The sequence below is a fragment of the Lithobates pipiens genome, unplaced genomic scaffold (genome assembly GCF_037356315.1).
Source record: "Lithobates pipiens isolate NorthernLeopardFrog02 unplaced genomic scaffold, aLitPip1_a1.2 Scaffold_19, whole genome shotgun sequence".
NCBI classification, from domain to species: Eukaryota; Metazoa; Chordata; class Amphibia; order Anura; family Ranidae; genus Lithobates; species Lithobates pipiens.
In genome coordinates this window covers 426,856,154-426,878,208 of record NW_027507764.1, presented here as the reverse complement: position 1 = coordinate 426,878,208, position 22,055 = coordinate 426,856,154, and positions in this window count along the sequence as shown.

The following is a 22,055-nucleotide window of genomic DNA, read 5'->3' as shown; positions in this document are numbered from 1 at the left end:
TATTCGAATGGAAAAAGAAAAACTCAACCCCTCCTACACATCATACCCAACATCAGTTGGGATTGGACCCTATCCATACACATCAAAACACTGAAGTTTCATATAATACCACCAGGACCAATTTTAGAAATAACAAGAAAAATAGGCCCCACAAAACAAAGAACCCCACTACCAAGAAGGGAGCGAACAGGAATGGGGGACCCAATCCGGCCAGGAATGCTAAATTTGGGTACCATAATGAGACACACAACACCTCTGCCCCCTGTTGGGGCTCAAAGGAACGTCCAATCATTCAGGACACAACGAAGGGTGTAAATCTTAACCCACACACGTTGACCAACCCCCCCACAATAGGCACCCCACCCAGGGTCCCCACAGTCTCCAACAGGCCCCCTGAGCAATCGGATGTGATTGATTGTGAATTACCGACCTTTTCAGTAGCCACAGCAAATAAGTATAGCCCCTTAGCAAAGGACCTTGACAAGTATATCAAAGAAGGAGCTCGCCCCAAATTGAATGACAGCATAAGTGCCCCTGATGTAAGTAAGACAAAAGATAGGACCATAGTTACCCCTCCCAATTTTGAGGAAGGTTTTTTAGTCCTTTCTCCAAAGGGAGTCACGTTCGCAAAAGAAAAGAGAAAACTAGAAGAGGTTGTAGAGGAGGACAAAAACTCAAGACAAAACAAAAAGGAACGGGTAGAGATCTAGTAGAAGATAGGACCATAAAAATCTTCAATCTATCAACACATACCCTAACTCCCTACGAATTAACATTATTGAAAAAAGGTCTAAGCTTTTCACCATCCACTGGACCCAACAAATTTGGCCTCTTCAAAGATTTAAACAAATTCGTCCGATCCCTCACCCTAAGCAGACATTTTACAAAAATAACAACTAACAACACAAAATGTGATCCGACACCAGAACTAGATAAAATTAATATAAATGTCACCCCACACGACGATATCCTAGGAATTCTCGAAGAGCTGTGGAGTGAGAGCAACATCTCCAGTCAGACACAATATCCCTTTACAGAGCCTGCGGTTATACACACCCATCTGAAACCTGTGTCTACCTTTAACCCAACCCAATCCAAGGGACCCTATATTGAAACTTTCTATCAAGCAGTCTATAAAGATTTTATCGAGCTATGTAATATCACTAACAAGAATAAAAAACAAACCAATTTAACCAAACCAGAACAACAGGCCCTTACAAATCTCACCACCAACAAAAATATCGTAGTCAAACAAGCTGACAAAGGAGGCAGTCTAGTCATACAGGACATGGGTGACTACCTTGGCGAAGCCATTCGGTTGTTATCTGACACGACCACTTACCAAAAACTTACAACCGACCCCCTCCCTACGTACCAGTGTGACCTAACCTCCATGGTTGAGAAAGCCCATAAAGATGGGGTGCTCAATTCCAAAGAAAAGCGTTTTCTCTTGCCTAAAGTCTTACTTCTACCATCTCCCCAAGATCCACAAGTCCCCCACCAATCCCCCAGGAAGACCCATAGTGGCTAGTACCAACAGCTTTACCAGTGGACTATCTGCTTATATAGATCACATCTTACAGCCCCTGGTAGTACAACTTCCCTCGTATATCAAGGATTCCAGCCACGTGATCGAGATCATGGACAACTACAGATGGTCTGATGAATACATGTGGGCTTCTCTGGATGTTAATTCTCTCTACACTTCCATACCCCATGAAATTGGACTAACCGCAGTTCAACATTTCCTGAGTATCAATGAAGGCATGAACTCTAGACAAATCGAATTCTTATTATCAAGCATAGAATTTTGTCTGAGACATAATTATTTTACTTTCCTTGATCAATTTTATCTTCAGCTCCAAGGCACAGCCATGGGAGCGAGTTTTGCCCCAGTATACGCAAATCTTACCATGGGGTTCTGGGAAAAACAAAACATTTGGACAAACAACCCCTTTGCCGAATTCATCGTATTTTATGGTCGATATATAGATGACATTTTGCTCATATGGAGTGGAGGCGTGGACAGTTTTGCCTCCTTCGTCAGCTTCTGCAACAACAACCCTATGGGCTTATCCTTTACATCAGTTATTGACCAAAACCAGTTAGTCTTTTTGGATCTTGTCTTATCCCATAATGAGCAAAATGTCACCACTAGCAACCATTCCAAACCCACGTCAGGCAACTCTTATCTACATTATAAGAGTTGTCATCACCCAGTTTGGAAGAAAAACATCCCCAGCGGCCAATTCCAGAGGCTACGTAGAAACTGCACCCTAACTGATGATTACATACAACAAGGCCAGCAGATGGCTAAAAAGTTTTTAGAAAAAGGCTACCCAGATGACCTAATCACACAGGCCTTCAGGAAATACACAACCAAGCACTCACCCACCAAAAAGCGTCCCAAAGACTCCACAAACGACAGCCCCACAGTCAGGTTCATTTCCACTTTTAATACACAGTATAAACATATTTCAAAAATAATTCTCAAACATTATGATATCCTTAAGCTAGATCCTATCCTGGCTTCTTCCCTTCCGCCTAGACCACAAATTACCTTCAGACGTTCCCGTACAATAAAAAATATTATCGCCCCTAGCAAACTTACTAAATCAGGTAAAAATTGCAATAAAACATTCTCCGATATCAGGATGTATTTCGACAATAGACATGGGATATATAAATGTCGCAAAAGAGGCTGTTTTACCTGCCAATCCATCCCTAATGGCCAATCCACCATTATCACACCTCAAGGAAAAACTTTTGAGATAAAACAGTTCATTACATGCTCCACCGAATATGTGATCTACGTCCTACGTTGTCCCTGTGGCCTCCTTTATGTAGGCCGTACTATACGGGCCTTACGTATTAGGGTGGGCGAACATCGCCGCCTAATCAAAAAGGGTTGCATTAAACACAGCATCCCGCGCCATTTTCGCCAGTTCCATGATAAAGATTTTAAAAAAATGGAGGTTCTTGCAATTGAGTCTATCCCAAAGGGTACCCTAACGGATAACGAAAGATTTTCCCTTCTGTGTCGTAGAGAGACCTTTTGGATATATCTCATGGGTACCCTCTCACCAGAAGGCCTCAACGAAGACATCGATATCCTCAGCATAACCTCCTGATACACATCTGTCAGACATAAACATAACCCATTGCCCGCTATCCCCCAATATATTATTATATTTTTTAATTTCTTTTTTTTTTTTTTTTTTTTTCCCTCTCCTCCTCCCCCCCCCCCCTATTGTATCATGTATCTGAGTGGGTGAATACATATGTACATATAAATTTTACATTTCATTTTTATTTTTATTTTTATTATTTTTTATTTTTTTATTTTTTTATTTTATTATATTTTTTTATTCATCTTTCTTTTTATTTTCACATTTTTTACATTTTTTACGTTCCATATATTTACAATTTTTTACCAAAGATATGTCGCTATATCCAATATACATTCCCCACCTCCTTTCCCCCCCCCCTTCCCCCTTTTTTTCACATAATTTTCTCTCTTTTTCCCCACCCCACACTTCTCCTTAGATTTTCATATCCCTTTTCACCCACTCACCCTATCTCAATCGAATCCGAATCCATTGTTATCGGTGTCCCTTAAGTCTACACACCAATAGATATCATTGTTCCACAAGTCTCAAGCAAAACATACGTTTTGACACATGAGGGGTTAATTTAGTGCACTCCGGTACTCCCCGCCCCTCCATACAACCCGATGCTATATATCCCTATGTGTACCACACGCCGCCTCAGCTTTGATAAAGCGCATGCGCGCGAAACATGTTAGCAGGCCGGTCGGCATGACAACCCCCCTCGCTACGGAGCCTTCCACGTGACCAATAGTGACCCGCAACCGTTCGGGCAAGCGAAGCGCTGCGCTCCAAGCCTCTCCAACACACAAGGTGGACGCCACCTTGTGTCCAACATGGATTAACATCCTTCAGCGCTTACTGCACCTCCGTCCCGGAGCACAGGGAGCAGAATTGACCCTTTTTCTTCCACTCCTCCAGCTCAGCGTGACGGCGCCCCAGCCCTACAGTCCAGTCATTAACAAAAGTGAGTGTCTTTTGGGAACTCTGTTCCAATCATTCATTTATTTACACCTATATACGAACTTCACTGGTTCCCCCTGCCTCTGGGAGATAATCACCCACAATCATTCAATCTACGTGTACAATAGACTACACTAGCAACACAGCCCTGTTTTTACCAACATCTCAAAGTTACGAGTAGAAGATCCCAGGGTTAATTTATCATCAAGCAACTGTTGTTTTATTGTCGTGATTGACTGATGTAAAGGTTTTAAGATCCCTGGAGGATCAGACGTCTTTTATTGAGTTTTTTTCTTTTTCATTTTAATAAATTGTTTTTATGCTTTTCACATCAGACTATGAGTCTCTCTGATGCGCTGTTCTTGTGATGGTTCAATTATATGCAATTTTAGCTAGTATCATTGGGGAAAAGGCCTCTGAGAATTGCTCCCCCTTTTTTTATTTTGTTATCTGAATTCTATTGATGAAGCCCAGTGAGTCTATGGAGGGGTTGCTTGGTTTTGCAATGACATGCAATTTTATCAGCGCAAGTCAGTCCAGCCCTCTTTACGGTGGGGCCACAAACACATCATTCTCTGGATGACACTGATGTTGTCTCCACAGAGTTTGGCTCCTCCCTTTCAGGGTGGGGTCAAGGGTGCAGCAGCCTCCTCACAACCAACCACAAATTGCAGGGGGTTATGTGGGCAATTCAATTCCGAATCTTGCAAGTTTTTCACCGAGTACTGTTTCTGTCATGATATGTCATGTTCAGGGTGTGGAGGGTCTCATTCACTGTCCAGATGCTTCAAGCAAGGAAAAGGAAAAGGGGGTGATGCTGGAAAGACGGAACACTCAGGTAAAGATAGAAAAGATGGCACCTTTCCTAAAGTGTTATTCTAACAGGGAGGCAGCTTGTGTGTTGCAGGTGGGATTCTTGTAGGGTTTTTCTCGATACCCTGCCAGTTGCTGGTTGTTCCTCCTATGGCAGACAGCTTGCCGTCATCTCGTGTACATCCAGCGGTCATTTTCAGGAAAACTTTTCAAAGAGTTTTCTTTGGGTCATGTAGCTGGCCCTTTTGATTCACCGCCAGTATTTCCCCTTTGGGTATTATGCCCAAAAAAGAACTGAATAAGTTACGCCTCATTTATCACTGGTTGCATCCTAATGTGGGTTCAGTGAATGATGCCATTGATCCAGAGCTTTGCATGGTGTCCTATACTTCTTTTGATATGGCAGTGTCATGGGTTCCTGGGTATGGTAAAGGTACGTTGTTGGCCAAGACTGATGGCCTTTTGTTTGTTTCCGGTACATCCTAGTTGTTGCCATCTGCTACGTTGCAAATGGCAAGGGCAGAATTTTGTTGATAGATGTTTACCAATGGGCTGTGCCATTTCTTGTTCGTTGTTTGAAATGTTTAGTTTCTTTTTGGAATAGGTGGTTCGGGATGCTTCCAGGCTTAATTCAGTCATCCATGCTGGAAGTACTATCTATGCCTCACTTTTGGTCACGGTCCAACATGTTTTCCAGATTTTTAGTGTGCCATTGGCCCCTGACAAGACGGAGGGCCCAGCCACTGAGTTGTGGTTTCTGGGTATTGTCATCAACTCTGTAGTGATAGAATGCCATTTGCCTTTGGACAAACTTGAAGATCTGAAGGGAATGGTTTCTACCACCAGGCAATGCAAAAAAAATTAAATTTGTTGCAGTATGCTCATGGGCCACGTTTTTTATATACGACTGGTGACTGTGTTATGGTGATTTTTAACTACCTCATTTATATGCTTAAAGCGGAGGTCCACCCTAAAGTGGACCTTCCGCTCATCGGAACCCTCCCCCCATCCGGCGCCACAATTGCCACCTTTCAGGGGGGAGGGGGGTGCAGATACCTGTACAGTACAGGTATCTGCACCCACTTTCGGGATAGCTCTCTGCGGAAAGGGGCGTAGATTACGCCCCTTTCCGCAAGTGCCAGCCCCTTTCCGCAAGTGCCCCGCTGCCTGCTGGGAAACACACAGATCCCAGAGGCAGCGGGGACCGTCCTTATCGCACAGCGTGACTCGCGCATGCGCAGTAGGGAACCGGGAAATGAAGCCGAAAGGCTCCATTTCCTGATTCCCATACCCAAGATGGCGGCGGCAGCACTCGAGAGATGATCTAGAGATCGGCTTCGGGTGCCGACATCGCAGGCGCGCTGGACAGGTAAGTGTCACTATTTTAAAAGTCAGCAGCTGCAGTATTTGTAGCTGCTGGCTTTTAAAAAAAAAAAAAAAACGCGGAGTCCCGGTGGACTCCCGCTTTAATGATACATAAAATAAGTGATTTTGTCTATATAAGAATCAACCCATGCAGCTGTAGCTATTACAGATAGAATTAATAATGAATGGTAACTGTGCGAAAAGAATAACAATCAAATTTATTTATACAGATAAATAGGATTTTTATATACAGCTTACCTGTAAAATCCTTTTCTTGAGAAGTACATCACGGGACACAGGAGCTTCATTACACAGTGGGTTATATAGGCACCTCTGGTGATTGGACACTGGTTAACCCTCAATTAAGGAGAATTCCTCCCCTATATAACCCCTCCCATATGGGAGGCACCTTAGTTTTGTAGCAAAGCAATAAGAAACCATGTAAAACCCAAGAGGGGCGGGAGCCCTGTGTCCCGTGATGTACTTCTCAAGAAAAGGATTTTACAGGTAAGCTGTATATAAAAATCCTATTTTCTTGATCATACATCACGGGACACAGGAGCTTCATTACACAGTGGGATGTCCCAAGGCAATGCTCAGTTTGAGGGAGGGAGACACAGATCAGAAATATAGACAGCCATGGACCGGAGGATCTAAACCGCAGCCTGCCGTACACTGCGCCCAAAAGCGATATCCTCTTGCCCTCTGACATCCACCTGATAGAATCTAGTGAATGTGTGGACTGATGACCAAGTTGCAGCCTTACAGATCTGAGCCAGGGAAGCCTGGTGATACACTGCCCAAGAAGCACCTACAGCCCTGGTTGAGTGCGCTTTCACTTGAAAAGGAGGAATCTTCCCCTTTACACTATAGGCCTGAGAAATAACCTGTCTAATCCACCTTGAGAGAGTGGATTTTGATGCCGCTTGGCCCTTCCTAGGGCCTTCCCAGCAAAATAAATAAGCAATCAGTCTTTCTTATCTGAGCAGTTGCCTGAAGATAGGTACTGATTGCCCTTACCACATCTATTTTCAATAATTTTTATTGAAGATTTTCATCAGAACAATAAAGATGAACATTCCTTATAACAAACAAGCAAAATCCACCTTTGCATATATATAGCCAATCTAGACAAACATAGATCTAGACAATAATATAACAGAACAGACCTGTAAAACAATCAGGCATTATGTTGATATATCAATTGTATTATCATGGACCCATATCATCTAGTCAATTCCCCTAAATTGAGTATGTCCAGTCAAAGCACACGAGCCCCAGGCCCCCTGGCGCCCCAAATGGGATTAAGCTGCAGACCAGGGGTTGGGCCCGCCCACCAAAACCAGGCTACTCCCATCCCATCCCTACAGGGTTCCACTACCTGGGATGCCGATAAGAATTTTGGGCGACTAACTAGCCCATAGCATGGCTGCTGTCTTTCTTATGACCCCATTCGGGGCACATCATGGTACACCAAGGGAGGTGACGAAGGAGGAAAGAGAGAAAACGTGTGAGAGAGGAGAAGAGAGAATGTAATATGCTATTCAAGTGCTATCTGCCCCGGAGGACAGAGTTCCAGGCTGCACCCCCGGAATAAGAGAAATATTACACATTGTTGCCCAAGGTTCCCAGATCAACCGGAATCTCTCCGTTTTGTTGTTCCATTTAGCCACTACTTGTTCTTGTACCATAATCCAAGTTACCTTAGTTCTAAACATCTTAAAGGAAACCGTGTATTTCTTCCAGGCCTTGGCTATCGTAACTTTGGCCCCAAGAAAAATAAAAAACGCCAGTTGCTGTAAATGTTTGGGTAGAGCCGGGATGATATGATTTAGTAAGGCCGTACTGGGGTGTGGTACTAAGGTGATCCCCGTAATGGAACTAACCGCGCAAAACACTTTCCGCCAAAAAGAGCGGGTGCGTGGGCAAGACCACCAGACATGAAACATGTCCCCTTCCAGACCACAACCTCTGAAACACACTGGCGAAGAGCCCGGAAAGATTTTAGCCAGCCTGGAAGGAACATAGTACCATCTAAATAAAACTTTGATACCTGCCTCGATTAGCGAAACATTAAGGATACCTTTGTGAGCTCTCATCGAGGCCCCAAACCATTGTTTCGACTCCCAGGTGCAGCCCAAGTCAGCTTCCCATGCCCGAGCATAATGGGGCTTGTTGTCCGTCTTCATAAGAGCTGCGTAGATCAATGAGATGCCCCCCCTCTGGTCCGTAGCCCATGCACACCATTGTTCATATTGCGTTATAAAAGGGGGAAGTGGCTTAGAAGTCCAAATGGAATTTAAATAATGTGAGATTTGTGTAAATCTGTATATTTCCGAATCGGGCATATCTAGTTTCTTCCTGCAGTGTGTTAAAGAAAGAGGGCCGGTAGGGGAAAAGAAGTGTCCAATTCTGTATAACCCCTTGTCCGTCCACCATTTAAAGGCTTCTATATTTTCCCCAGTGTGAAAGGGTGGGAGCTAGAATCGCAGGTCTACGTTTGGGGTTGCAACCCATCAGGAAGTCTATTGTGTGGTGCGGAATAGACTCCCGTTCCATCAATAGCCAGTCCGGTTTTACACAGCCAGAGAAAGCCATTGATATCTGGGCCAATTGCGCCGCTTGATAATAACCCCACAAGTTGGGAAGACCTAACCCCCCTTGAGATTTCAAACGGTAAAGTGTGTCTGAGGAGCATCTATAACCTTTCTTCCCCCAAACAAACCTCACGATGTCCGATTGTATTTTGCTCAGGAATGTTTTGGGGACCGGAATTGGGAGTGAACGAAACAAGTATAATAATCGCGGTAGCAGTGTCATTTTCACCGCATTAATCCTACCCAGCCAGGAAATGCCACAACCGGACCAACGAACCAAAATCTGTTCTACATTTTTTCACCATGGTGGGATAGTTAGCTTGGAATAGTGTGTGCATGTCTGCAGTGAGTTTGATTCCTAAGTATGGAAGCTGGGAGTGCGCCCACGAGAAGGTAAAATTATTTGAAAGTTGTGAGAGCATGTCTGTGGAGATCGTAACATTCAGAGCTAAAGATTTTTCCATATTGAACCGAAGTCCCGAGATCCTACTAAAGTCCAATAAAGTCCGGTTAATTATGGGCATGGAGGTCAAGGGTGAAGTGACAAAAAGGAGGAGGTCGTCCGCATAAAGAGCGCATTTGTGTTCGCATGACCCGCACACGACCCCCCTAATGTCGGGGTTGGAACGTAAGGCAATGGCTAAAGTTTCTATGGCTATGGCAAAAAGAAGCGGTGATAGTGGGCATCCCTGTCTTGTCCCCCTACCAATGCTGAATGTGTTAGAATATCTGCCTAACAGACGCACCTGAGCCGTAGGATTAGAATAGAGTGCTGATATAAGATTAAGAAAATACTGGCCGCATCCCCATCTCCCCAGGATATCAGTTAGGTATGTCCAATCAATGGAATCAAAGGCCTTATGCAGGTCGATGGACAACAGAAACCCCTGTTGGGGGGGTACCCCCGTCCCATTGTGCCTTTAGGAGTGATATAATATCTACTGCGTGCCTAATCTGGTCTGGTCCTTGTCTCCAAAGGGATGAACCCCACCTGATTTTTGTGTATATACCGAGGGATAAAGCTTGAAAGTCTGTTTGCCAATACTTTCATCATTATCTTAATGTCATTATTGATAAGCAATATAGGCCGAAAATTGCCCACCTCGCTGGCATCTTTTCCAGGTTTCGGAATCACTGAAATATATGCCGAGTTCATATCCGGGTGCATGGTGGCTCCATCCCTGAGAGAGTTGAACATTTTCACCAGATAAGGGGCCAGACAAGGACCAAACTTCTTATAATACCCATTGGAGAATCCGTCCGGACCTGGCGCAGAGCCCACGGTAAGAGATTTAATAGTGTCAAGGACTTCTGCGTGAGTGAACAGATCCTCCAAAAGATCCCTGTGTTCCTTGGATAGCGTGGGCAATGGGAGAGCGTTCAGGAGCATCTCACGAGCACATTCGGGGGGAATAGGCCCTTGTTTGTACAAGTCTGAGTAAAACCGCAAAAAAGTTTCCATTACTTTAGAAGGATTCTGAGAAAGGTCCCCTGAATGAACCCTGATTTTAGGAAAAGACTGTGAGCGTGGCTTGGGGGTCAGTTTTACCGCTAGTCGTGAGCCAACCCTGTCTTTCTGGGCATAGAATTTGGCCCCCGTCCAAGTAAGATGTTGAGCAGCCGCTGTAGTTAAGGACATGTTCAGTCGGGCCTTAGCCGCATCTAGTTTGGCTAGGGAATCTGCCGTGGGGCGCTGTTTATGTGTTTTGGCTAGTGAACGGAACTCAGCCGTGAGTTTGAGAGTGTCGGCCTGATGTTGTGCTTTGAGATTAGAGGACAACTGTATAAATTTGCCTCTCATTACAGTTTTATGTGCAGCCCATAGAGTAACCGGTGATACTTCCCCTGTATCATTCAGCTCAAAGTATTCTCGTATAGAAGCCTCTAAAGTTGCGCTATGTGCAAGATCGCTCAAAATGGATTCCCTGAGACGCCAGCACGGGCGACTCCCGGATCCCATAGGTCTCCTGGACACTACAACCACCATGGAGTGATCTGATAAGGAGGAGTCCAAAATCCTCGCATATACTATCAAAGGGATCGTTTGGGATTTCGTAAAAATGTGATCTATTCTAGCATAAGTGTGGTGTGGTGCCGAAAAGTGTGTGTAATCCTTTGCCCGTGGGTTCATCTCTCGCCAAGTGTCAATCAGGCCTTCGGAGTGGATCATGTGGGCAATGTTAACGCTCTGTTTCGACGGACACTTGGGTTCGGACCTACCAGTCGCCGATTTATCAAGAGAAAAATCAAATGCTACATTTGAGTCTCCTCCTATAAACACCGTGCCCTTAAGGCGGTTCTGCAGCTTCCCCAGCATGGATGCAAAGAAGGAGCTTTGGCCCTTGTTGGGCGCATAATAGGAAACAAAAGTGTAGCATTCCCCATCTATGTGTCCTGATACCAAAATATATCGACCCTGAGGCCGCGTACACACGCGCGGACTGTTTGCCCAACCTTGTTCGTCAAACAGTTTCGGCAAACAGTCCGCTCAAAATTTGCATGAGCGGACTTGCCCACACACGAGCGGACTGTTTCAGCGAACTGTTTGCCAAACAGTTCGCTCAACTTTTGAAATGAACGGACTCGCCCACGTAAGGAGGAGGCAAATCCGCCCATTTCGAGCGCGTGTACAGGTAGGCGGGGCCCGCGAAGGAGACGTCGCGGGCTCCGCCGCCTGGAATGGGCTTAAAGGGGAACCCCAACGCCGAAAAAAATCGGCGTGGGGGTTCCCCCAAAGTCCACACCAGACCCTTGTCCGAGCACGCTACCCGGCCGGCCAGGAAAGGGGGGCGAGCGAGCGCGGCCCCCCCTCCTGAGCCGTACCAGGCCGCGTGCCCTCAACATGGGGGGGTGCCTTGGGGAAGGGGGGGCCGCGCGGCCCCCCCCACCCCAAAGCACCTTGTCCCCATGTTGATGAGGACAAGGGCCTCTTCCCGACAACCCTGGCCGTTGGTTGTCGGGGTCTGCGGGCGGGGGGCTTATCGGAATCCGGGAGCCCCCTTTAAGAAGGGGGCCCCCGGATACCGGCCCCCCACCCTATGTGAATGAGTATGGGGTACAATGTACCCCTACCCATTCACCTGTGAAATAAAGTACAAAAAAAAACACAACACAGGGAAAAAATATTTTATTGCACAGCTCCGGGGGTCTTCCGTCTTCGGGGGTCTTCTCGCCGGACTCCTCCGCTATCTGTGTGTAGCTCTTTTACTAGCGGAGGAGTCCGGCTTTCTTCCTCCCCGCCGCCGGCCTCTTCTCCCGACTTCGGGGGTCTTGTCCCCCTCTTCGGTTCTTCTGCCGGGCCACCGCGCCTTCTTGTAGCTCTTTTGCAGGCGGTGGCCCGGTCTTCTGTCGCCGCTGCCTTCCGTTCTTCTGTCGCCGCCTTCGGTTCTTCTGCCGGGCCACCGCGCCTTCTTGTAGCTCTTTTACAGGCGGTGGCCCGGTCTTCTGTCGCCGCTGTCGTCGCCGCCGCCGCCGCCTTCCGTTCTTGTTCTTGTTGTTCTTCTTCTTCTTCTCCTGGAGATGTTGACTCGACGAGCTCTCCGGCCGGAATGCCAGGGACACGCTCCGCTGCCACTTATATAGTGACAATGGGGCGGTGTCACATGGTATATGTCACATGGGTTGGTCACATGGTGACCCCGCCCCCTTACGATGTCATAGTCCCCATGTGACATCAACCCATGTGACCAACCCATGTGACATATACCATGTGACACCGCCCCATTGTCACTATATAAGTGACCGCACAGCGCGGCTCTGGCATTCCGGCCGGAGAGCTCGTCGAGTCAACATCTCCAGGAGAAGAAGAAGAAGAAGAAGAATAAGAACAAGAACGGAAGGCGGCGGCGGCGGCGACGACAGCGGCGACAGAAGACCGGGCCACCGCCTGCAAAAGAGCTACAAGAAGGCGCGGTGGCCCGGCAGAAGAACCGAAGAGGGGGACAAGACCCCCGAAGTCGGGAGAAGAGGCCGGCGGCGGGGAGGAAGAAAGCCGGACTCCTCCGCTAGTAAAAGAGCTACACACAGATAGCGGAGGAGTCCGGCGAGAAGACCCCCGAAGACGGAAGACTCCCGGAGCTGTGCAATAAAATATTTTTTCCCTGTGTTGTGTTTTTTTTTGTACTTTATTTCACAGGTGAATGGGTAGGGGTACATTGTACCCCATACTCATTCACATAGGGTGGGGGGCCGGTATCCGGGGGCCCCCTTCTTAAAGGGGGCTCCCGGATTCCGATAAGCCCCCCGCCCGCAGACCCCGACAACCAACGGCCAGGGTTGTCGGGAAGAGGCCCTTGTCCTCATCAACATGGGGACAAGGTGCTTTGGGGTGGGGGGGCCGCGCGGCCCCCCCTTCCCCAAGGCACCCCCCCATGTTGAGGGCACGTGGCCTGGTACGGCTCAGGAGGGGGGGCCGCGCTCGCTCGCCCCCCTTTCCTGGCCGGCCGGGTAGCGTGCTCGGACAAGGGTCTGGTGTGGACTTTGGGGGAACCCCCACGCCGATTTTTTTCGGCGTTGGGGTTCCCCTTTAAGCCCATTCCAGGCGGCGGAGCCCGCGACGTCTCCTTCGCGGGCCCCGCCTACCTGTACACGCGCTCGAAATGGGCGGACTTTCCGAGCGGGAACAGTTTGCTCATTTCGAAAGTAGCCTACACACGGGCGGACTGTTCGCTCAAACACAGTTTCAGCGGACAGTTTTTCGGAATTTCCGAAAGACTTTGTCCGTCCAACTGTCCGCTGAAACTGTCCGCTGAAAGCCCACACACGGGCGGACTGTCCGCCCAAACACTGTTCAGCGGACAAGGTTGGGCGAACAGTCCGCCCGTGTGTACGCGGCCTGAGGGTCCGTAAAAATCTCAGGTTGAGACAAGTTAATATGTTTGGAGAAACACACTGCTACCCCTCTAGTTTTGTTCTCTGCGGAAGCTAAGAAAAACTGAGGATAGTGCTGGTGTAAATATGTGGGTTTGAAAGTAGAAGGGAAGTGTGTTTCCTGTAGTAAGAGAATGTCCGCATGTACGGAACGGTAATGCTCCAAGAGCTTTCTACGTTTGAGTGGGGAGTTAAGGCCTTGAGTGTTGTGTGAGACAATTTTAAGCGTGGGCGCTTAGCGGGTGTGTCAGACATGAACCAGAGGGGGGTGATCTACACAATTGATCAGAAACTCACCGCTCCTATGAAGAGGGCCACGCTGTCATCGATTCAAGAGCCACCAATACGTCTCACAAAAGTCCGGGAGTGCAGGCTGAATGTCAAAGCTGGAGTCTCGAAGTCTGCAATATACATGTGGAGAAAGAAGAAGGAAAGAGATGAACATGAAGAGGGATAAAGAATCATAGAGAGAAAGGACAGCAGCATGAGAAGAACCATGTCGCATTACCATTATGTGGTCAAATAAATACATACAGGGGACCCCAGTCCCCATCCACCCCCCTGAGTGGTCGGAACCCCCCCAACCAACCCTCATCCGTGAAGAGTCGGGGCAACCCTAGATAAGGGTACCCCGTATGTGGCTCAGAAGCGCCGAAAGAACCTCTGAACCAGGGGGAGCGCACTGAAACCACCACTGCCCCGCCACCTTTAACTATATAAACTATAGAGCCAGCAAGGGCCCATATCAAACTGCCAACGGAGCGCCCATAATGAACTGTAACAGGGGAACTGTAATTCTAGACCTGTAGCAAAGGGTATGACCCCAGTATCTCGCTCCAGTCCCACCACCCCCCCGCCCCCCCCCCCAAAATAGGGAAGGTGGTGGAATGACCTATCCCCTATCAAACCACTACCTAGAACCCGTACTAAATGTAACAAAAAACAATAAAAATAAACAGGTCCCCTGGAGCTTCCCTTTCAGCCGCTTCAAGGAATGGAACATGCCTTTCTGCCCAGGCAAGTATGCGATTGACCTCTTTTTGTGCAACCAGACTCCTGGTACCACCCTGGTGATTGATATAGGCCACTGCTGTGGCATTGTCGGACTGAACCCGAACAGGGAGACCCCGTAGTCTGTAAGACCACTTTATGACAGCCATATAAACTGCCCGGATCTCCAAGACATTTATGGGCAATAGCTTCTCGATCGCAGACCATTTCCCCTGCGAGCACGTCTCCTCCAACACTGCTCCCCAGCCTGTCAGGCTGGCATCTGTCGTAATAATCTTCCATGGAAGAGGAAGAAAGTTTTGCCTTTCAGCAAATTCTCGGTTTGTAACCACCAAACGAGACTCTTGCGTGTCCCTGGGGACAGACACATAGGAAGATCCAAGGCCTGGGGATTCCTGTTCCACGCCGCAAGGATGCATCTTTGCAGAGGCCTTGAGTGGAACTGGGCGAATGGAACGGCCTCGAAGGAGGCGACCATTTTCCCTAACAGTCTCATGCACAACCGAATGGGGGAAGATCTTCTGCCCAGAATTAGGCGCACCAGACCCCCAATGGCCAAGGCCTTTGGCCTTGGTAGAAACACCCTGCCTTGAGCGGTGTCGATGACCATACCCAGGTACTCCAACCTGGTAGCAGGCTGTAGGGACGATTTTTCTAGGTTTATAATCCAACCTAGGCGTTCCAGGTGGTCTAGTGTTTTGGTAACACTGTGGTTCAGGAGCGCTACTGTTATCTCTATGAGAAGCAAATCGTCTAGATAAGCCATGATGGCTATACCCCGAGCTCTTAGGTTTGCCAAGAGAGGGTCTAGAATCTTTGTGAAGACTCGAGTAGCCCTAGCGAGCCCGAACGACAAAGCCACAAATTGAAATGGCGCCGCTCTACCGCGAACCTTAGATACTTTTGGTGTGCGGAAAATATTGGCACATGAAGATAGGCATCCTTGATATCTATTGATGCTATAAACTCTCCCCCTTGCAGGGAGGAGACCACAGCGCGTATTGACTGCATTCGGAAGGACCGGATGTGTAAAAACCGGTTCAGATCCTTCAGATCCAGGATAGGTCTGACACCTCCATTTGGCTTTGGAACGGTGAAGAGATTCGAGTAAAAGCCTGAACCCTGTTCTTTTGGGTCCACTTCCACTATCACCCCCTGGGATAGTATGTGATCTAAGGACAGGAATAGCGGTCTTTGCTTTACTGGACCCCTGGGGATCCTTGACCTTAGAAAGCGAGAAGGTGGAATCTCCTAAAACTCTAGCTTGTAGCCAAGAGATACCGAGAAGACTACCCACTTGCCCCAGATCTCTTCCCGCCAGGTTTCTGCAAACTGCAGCAGCCTTCCCCCCACTCGGCCGAGCGGGGCGCCCATTCACAAGGAAGCTTTTGGGCTCTGCTTGGCAGGCTTTCGCCCCCAAGTCTTTTTCTGCCCCTGGGCCCAGCCTTGAGCCTTTCCTGTAGAGGGAGGTTGGTAAGGCCGTCGCCACTGCTTAGAGCTTGATGCTCCGGGAGAGAGAGAACGCCTAAATGATGGACGTTTGCTCCTTTTGATTGGAAGGAGAGTAGATTTACCCCCTGAAATTATTTGGACGAACTTGTCTAATTCTTCTCCAAATAAACGTTCCCCCTTAAACGGGAACCCAATCAAATGCTTCTTGCATGATAGCTCAGCTGCCCAATTTTTTAGCCATAGGGCCCTTCGTATGTGTGCCAAAATGAGAGACAAACGAGATGCTTGTTGGACAGAATCCAAAATCGCATCAATCACAAAACACAGAATTTGAGGTATTTCTGCATAGTTCTCCACTTCCTCACTGGGAAAGAGGCCAAGCATCTGCTTAACTTGTTCCTTGAGGAACTGACACGACCCCACGGCTGTGACTGTAGGTTGCACTACTGCGCCAGTCATGGAAAAGGAGGCTTTCAATAAGGTTTACAGCTTCTTATCAGTTGGATCCTTAAATACCTGAGCATTATCCAAAGGACAGGTCAGGTTTCTATTCACGCAAGAAACAGCCGCATCGACAGATGGGACCCCCCATTTCTTGGCAAAACTTTTCTCCAGAGGATAAAGCATAGAAAACCTTTTAGGAGGAGCAAACAGTTTATCGGGATGTCCCCAATCCTCATACAACAATTTATCCATTAAGGGATGAATTGGAAAGGAAAGGGCAGTCTGTGGGATTTTCCTGACTCCCAGGGAAGAAACAGAGGATGTAGCGACCTCAGTAGCAGGCATTCTGAATGTGGTACGCACCAATTCAGTATAATATTGCACCTGTTTTCTGAGTGCCTGGGAGGAGGGGACTCTCTCCTCTTCCTCTGATTCATCCGACTGCTCATGATCCCTGTCCCAAGATAGGGATCTCTCCTCATTGTCAGAGGTGTCATCTGAAAGAGGAATCTCAGCAGAGGGAGGGGATCTACCCCTTTTCCTGATATCTTTTAGGGAAGCTGAAATCAAATTCATGATTCTCCCTTCAAAACCCTCCAATGTAGCCCTAAGGGAGTCCTCAGTGACATATACCGTGGCTGAAATATAAGGAGAGGCTGCAAAACCTGACAGGGGCACTGACTCATCCTGTGAGGCTGGCTCCAGTCTTGCAGGGGGGATGGTAACCTAAAGTCATTTTTAGAACCCCTAGACCTAGGCGGTGATTTACCAGTGCCTTTGTTACCTCCCCCTGAGACCCTCTTACGAGGAGAGATAGTCCTAAGCTACAAAGCAGAGGTACTAGTACAAGTGCAATCACTGTTCTGCTCAAAGTCTCACAATAAATATATATGCTTAAACTGCACAACCTGATGCTGAGTAGGTGTCTTAGGTTTGCCTGGATCCAATCCCTTAGGATGCTTACTGCCCACAGCTTCTGTGTCTCCACTTACAGCCCCCTGGCGCTCTGGGCTTTTTAAAATTGCCGCCTGGCGCCTGCGCAGTACAGCGCCGTGCACACCAACGTGCACGGCTTGCAACCACACCCCCCCTCCATTAGCACGGGAGCGCGCTTAGTGCATGTGCACGAGGACCACCAGACGTCCAGGGGGTAAGGGGACCACCATCGGAGCTGCGCGGGACCCCCAGACTATGTGGAACCCCTGTATTACCTTTATTGTGGCAGAGAGTGCAGTGGAAACGTGAGTCATCTGGAGGAACCAGGCTTCACTGAGGGTGTGTATCTGAAAGGCATGTAAGTATGCATCAGGCTGCTCTTACTCCCTCTAGTGGTGAAAACCAGGTAAGACATACAACTACTCAATGAAGAAATCCATAATATACTGTACATTTATATAGGATTAACTTCCCTTACCTGTCCTCGCCGCAGGAATTTCTGAAAACAGACAGATTCCAGCCTTCACCCATAACGGGGGGCAGAGTTGTGCCAACCTTCAGGATTTTTTGGGGTTCCTTCTCAGAGGAGCCTCCTTCCTGGACCTTGTAAAAGACTCTGCCAGAAACTTTCGTGCCACTATGTAAATAGTACACCAAGTCTGGTTTTCCCAGAGCCCAGTCTTCCAATAGGAGAGGACTTACAGGTAAAACCTCGTTTCTTCGGATGACGAGGCCCGGGTACCATACCATCTTGGGAGTCAAAATATCAGCCCGAGATATGGATCCAGTTTGTTGTAGCCCTTAGGCCCCCACAGGGACCTGCACAGAGCTTTCTTCATAGCACATGTTTTACGTGACCAACCACCATAGGCACTGGTTAAAAATGTCACTATGGGAGGGGTTATATAGGGGAGGAATTCTCCTTAATTGAGGGTTAACCAGTGTCCAATCACAGAGGTGCCTATATAACCCACTGTGTAATGAAGCTCCTGTGTCCCGTGATGTATGATCAAGAAAGAAACGTTAGAATAATCAGAAATTACCAAATATAGCATATACTTGTACAAATACAGTGTTGCCAGTCTACAAAGATAGCTAATGCAAGAAGGAGATATGGTTACAATTGACATACACATACTATCAAGGTATTAAGGCAAATCCTAGGATAAAAAAAGTTAGAGAGAAAAAAAGAGAAATTAGATAATACAGATACATTATACAGAGAGCTCTTACATGACCATCCTTCGCCTAGACCGTGAGCCAAAAAGGGCTAGCATCCCTATGCTTTGGTTTTTATGTCCCCTCTCTTACCCATTCCTACCAAAACCCTGGACCTCCTCATTGGTTCATAAGTGGCATTGAATCCTGATTGGCTGAAATTGAAGTCTAGTTAGACATCATGCTTCTCACATACGCAATAGACTCTCTTCGGTGTCTCTCTGTCTGAAACCCTGATTACCTTTGCCAAGCCTTATCTCTTGATTTACAACAGTTAGCCCTCTTTGATCATAACATAAATACATAAATTAGCATTTCAAGGACTTATGATCAGGTGAAGCCACAATCTACACACATACTCTAATATATACAGTATATATATATATATATATATATATATATATATATATATATACACACATACATACATAAAACGGGGCATGGTAATTTAATTATAAAGTCCTCACAATGGTTCGCTTGAAGCTCCTTGATATAAATATTAATTTCAACATTTCCACATCAGCTGCTACAGCTGCTACAGCTGCTACAGCTGGCATTAAGACACCACATCCTTATATTCGTGTGGGGTAGGATTAGCATGAGGACTTGCAAGTTTGGGATTCATTTCTGGTTTCTTACAATGGTCTCTCTCTTTGGCTGGAGCAGGTGATTTACAATTTTGTTCTAGAACTGTTCACTGACACAGCAGGCTCTGCTGGTTATGGAACCTACTGTCAGGGTCGTTGAAGTGCTGAGAGTTGGTTGGCCAGTGGAATGGAGGGAGGTTGGTTTAGTGTATAATTTGGCTGTTTGGGAACTGTTTTCCCATTGTACAGTCCATGGAATTGTGCACGTTCCAGATGTTAATAGCTCAGTGGCTGATGCTTTGTCTCATTTTCCAGTGGAACAGATTCCGCCAGTTGGCACTGGAAGCAGAGCAGTGTGGAATTCCATGCTCCAATCATCTGTGGAGGATTGCATTGCCACTTCTCAATTCATCCGTCATTCAGTATGTGTGTCAACTTGGTCCTCATACTGCAAAGTATGGCAGGAATGAACCGATCTGGTGAATGAAAATGGGTGGTGTTCTTGTAAAGACAGTGATGTACACATGTTGCTTAATTTTATTGGCAGGAATTTTGAATGAGGTGTGTCTGTCTTTGCTATGTCTCAGCCGTTGGCCAGTCTGGCATTCATGTTTAATTTGTCAAGTTACAGAGATGTTACAAAGTTTTTCTTGGCCAGACAGGCTATGTGGTATTATGGGAAGGGTTGTTCTCTGGCAGACTCGAAGCCCTGTTTCATTTGAGGTTCTTGGTGCTATAGTGGGTCACTTGTATAGGGTTTGTTCTTCTGCCTATGAGATTGCCTTGTTCTGGGCTGTCTTTGTGCTGGTGTTTTTGGGGCTTTTTGGGTATGGGAATTGGTAAGCGGGAACAAACTTGGTTACGCTGGTTTTAGCGTACAGGTTGTGTGGTTCCAGGGACACTACATTGGGTATTATGTTAAGAAAATTTAACACTGATCATTCTGTGTGTGGTTCCCTCTTCTCCAGTAAGCCCTTTCTGGGCTGTGGGTTTTTTTTTCACAGTTTCTGACAAATCTTCTGAAAGTTTTCTTAATGCATGCAGATGGGAGAACAATGTCTTAATTCCAGTTTAGGGTGATGTTCAGGAAATGCCTGTTGTCCTCTGGTTGGAGTGCAGTCAACTATTCTTCTTATTACTTTCGGATTGAGGTGCTAATGGAAGCGGTCCGATGGGAACTTAATGACCAGGTCGTTCAGCACTTTGGGCGGTGGGAACCAGTCAGATTTTGGTAATATATGCTCCCTCATTTATTGTAACTTATAAGGTTTGCTATGTGTTGGGAAGGATAGAGTTGCGTGGTCCGATATAGTTGGACTGGATTCAAAGTTATTTTATTGCACTGTAGACAATTACACAGCAACTAGCAAGAAGCTGTTAGTGCTGGTACAACAAATTATAAAAAGCATATAGCTATGTAAATATATTGTAATAAAAACGGTACCACAATGATGCCTGGATGAGAAGAAGACACTGGCTGGTCATGTTGAAGGCTGGAACTGACCACAATGACCCAACAGCGCTGTGCCAAGCTGTATGGGGTGTAGTGTGTCAGCTGCCGCTGGAGGATGGAGCCAGGGAAGTCAAGCGTAGCCACGGGAGCCAAACCATTTATAATTATTATTATCATTCATTCATTTTCATTTTCATTTATTTTTTACATTCAGTAGTTGTATACTAAGCATCAGTCTTTCACGTATTTTGTCTTATAATAGCATTTGTTTACACACTTTATGTACCTTAATAAGTGTTTCGTTTTAACCTTAGGGTTGAGAGGGGTTAACAGTATTTAGAAGGCTTGCTATCTCCACCCTCTCCCCCTTCCACTTAATAGCCCCACATTTTTTTAATTCTTCTGTTGCCGCTCCCTCCGTAGCTTTGATAAAGCACATGCACGCAAAACATGTAAGCTACGGCAACCTTCCAGCTTGCGGTTCACCACTACACAAAGGGTTCCTGTTTCTGGAGTGCCTGTTGACGTCATCTCATGCACCTTGGCTCCAGTAGCTATGCTCAGCTTCCCCATCTCCATCCTCCAGCAGCGGCAGACACACTACACCCAATACAGCTTGGAACAGCACTGTTGGATCATTGTGGTCAGTTTCAGCCTTCACCGCAGCCAGCCAGTGTCTCCCTGCTCATGCGGTATTCCTCTGGATCCTCATAGTACCTGACCTCCCGTCAGAGGTAAGAGGCTGCCCATCACCCCACTTTCTTCCATCAGGACAATACCGTTCCCCGTACGGTTTGGGATGACCTCTATCCACATGTGACTTCTGAAAACCTTAACTCCTTCTCATGCAGACATCATTGTGGTACTGTTTGTTTTTAATGCAATATACTTACATAGCTATATGATTGTTACCATTTGCTACAGTCTGTATCAGCACTAACAGCCTCTTGTTAGTTGTTGTGTAATTGTCTACAGTGCAATAAACTAACTTTGATTCCAGTCCATGGTACATACACACACATATATATGTGTGTGTGTGTGTGTGTGTGTGTGTGTGTGTGTGTGTGTGTGTGTGTGTGTGTTTTGGCTCCTACCCATAGAGTGTTGATTTTCTTTTTTGTCTTTTGATTCCTGCTCCCATTTCTCCAGTGGTTGGCAGTTGCACTGGGTATCACTTTTTTTTTTTTTCCGTAAATAATTTCTTTTTATTGAAAATACTGTAAAACATAACAGAGGTAAA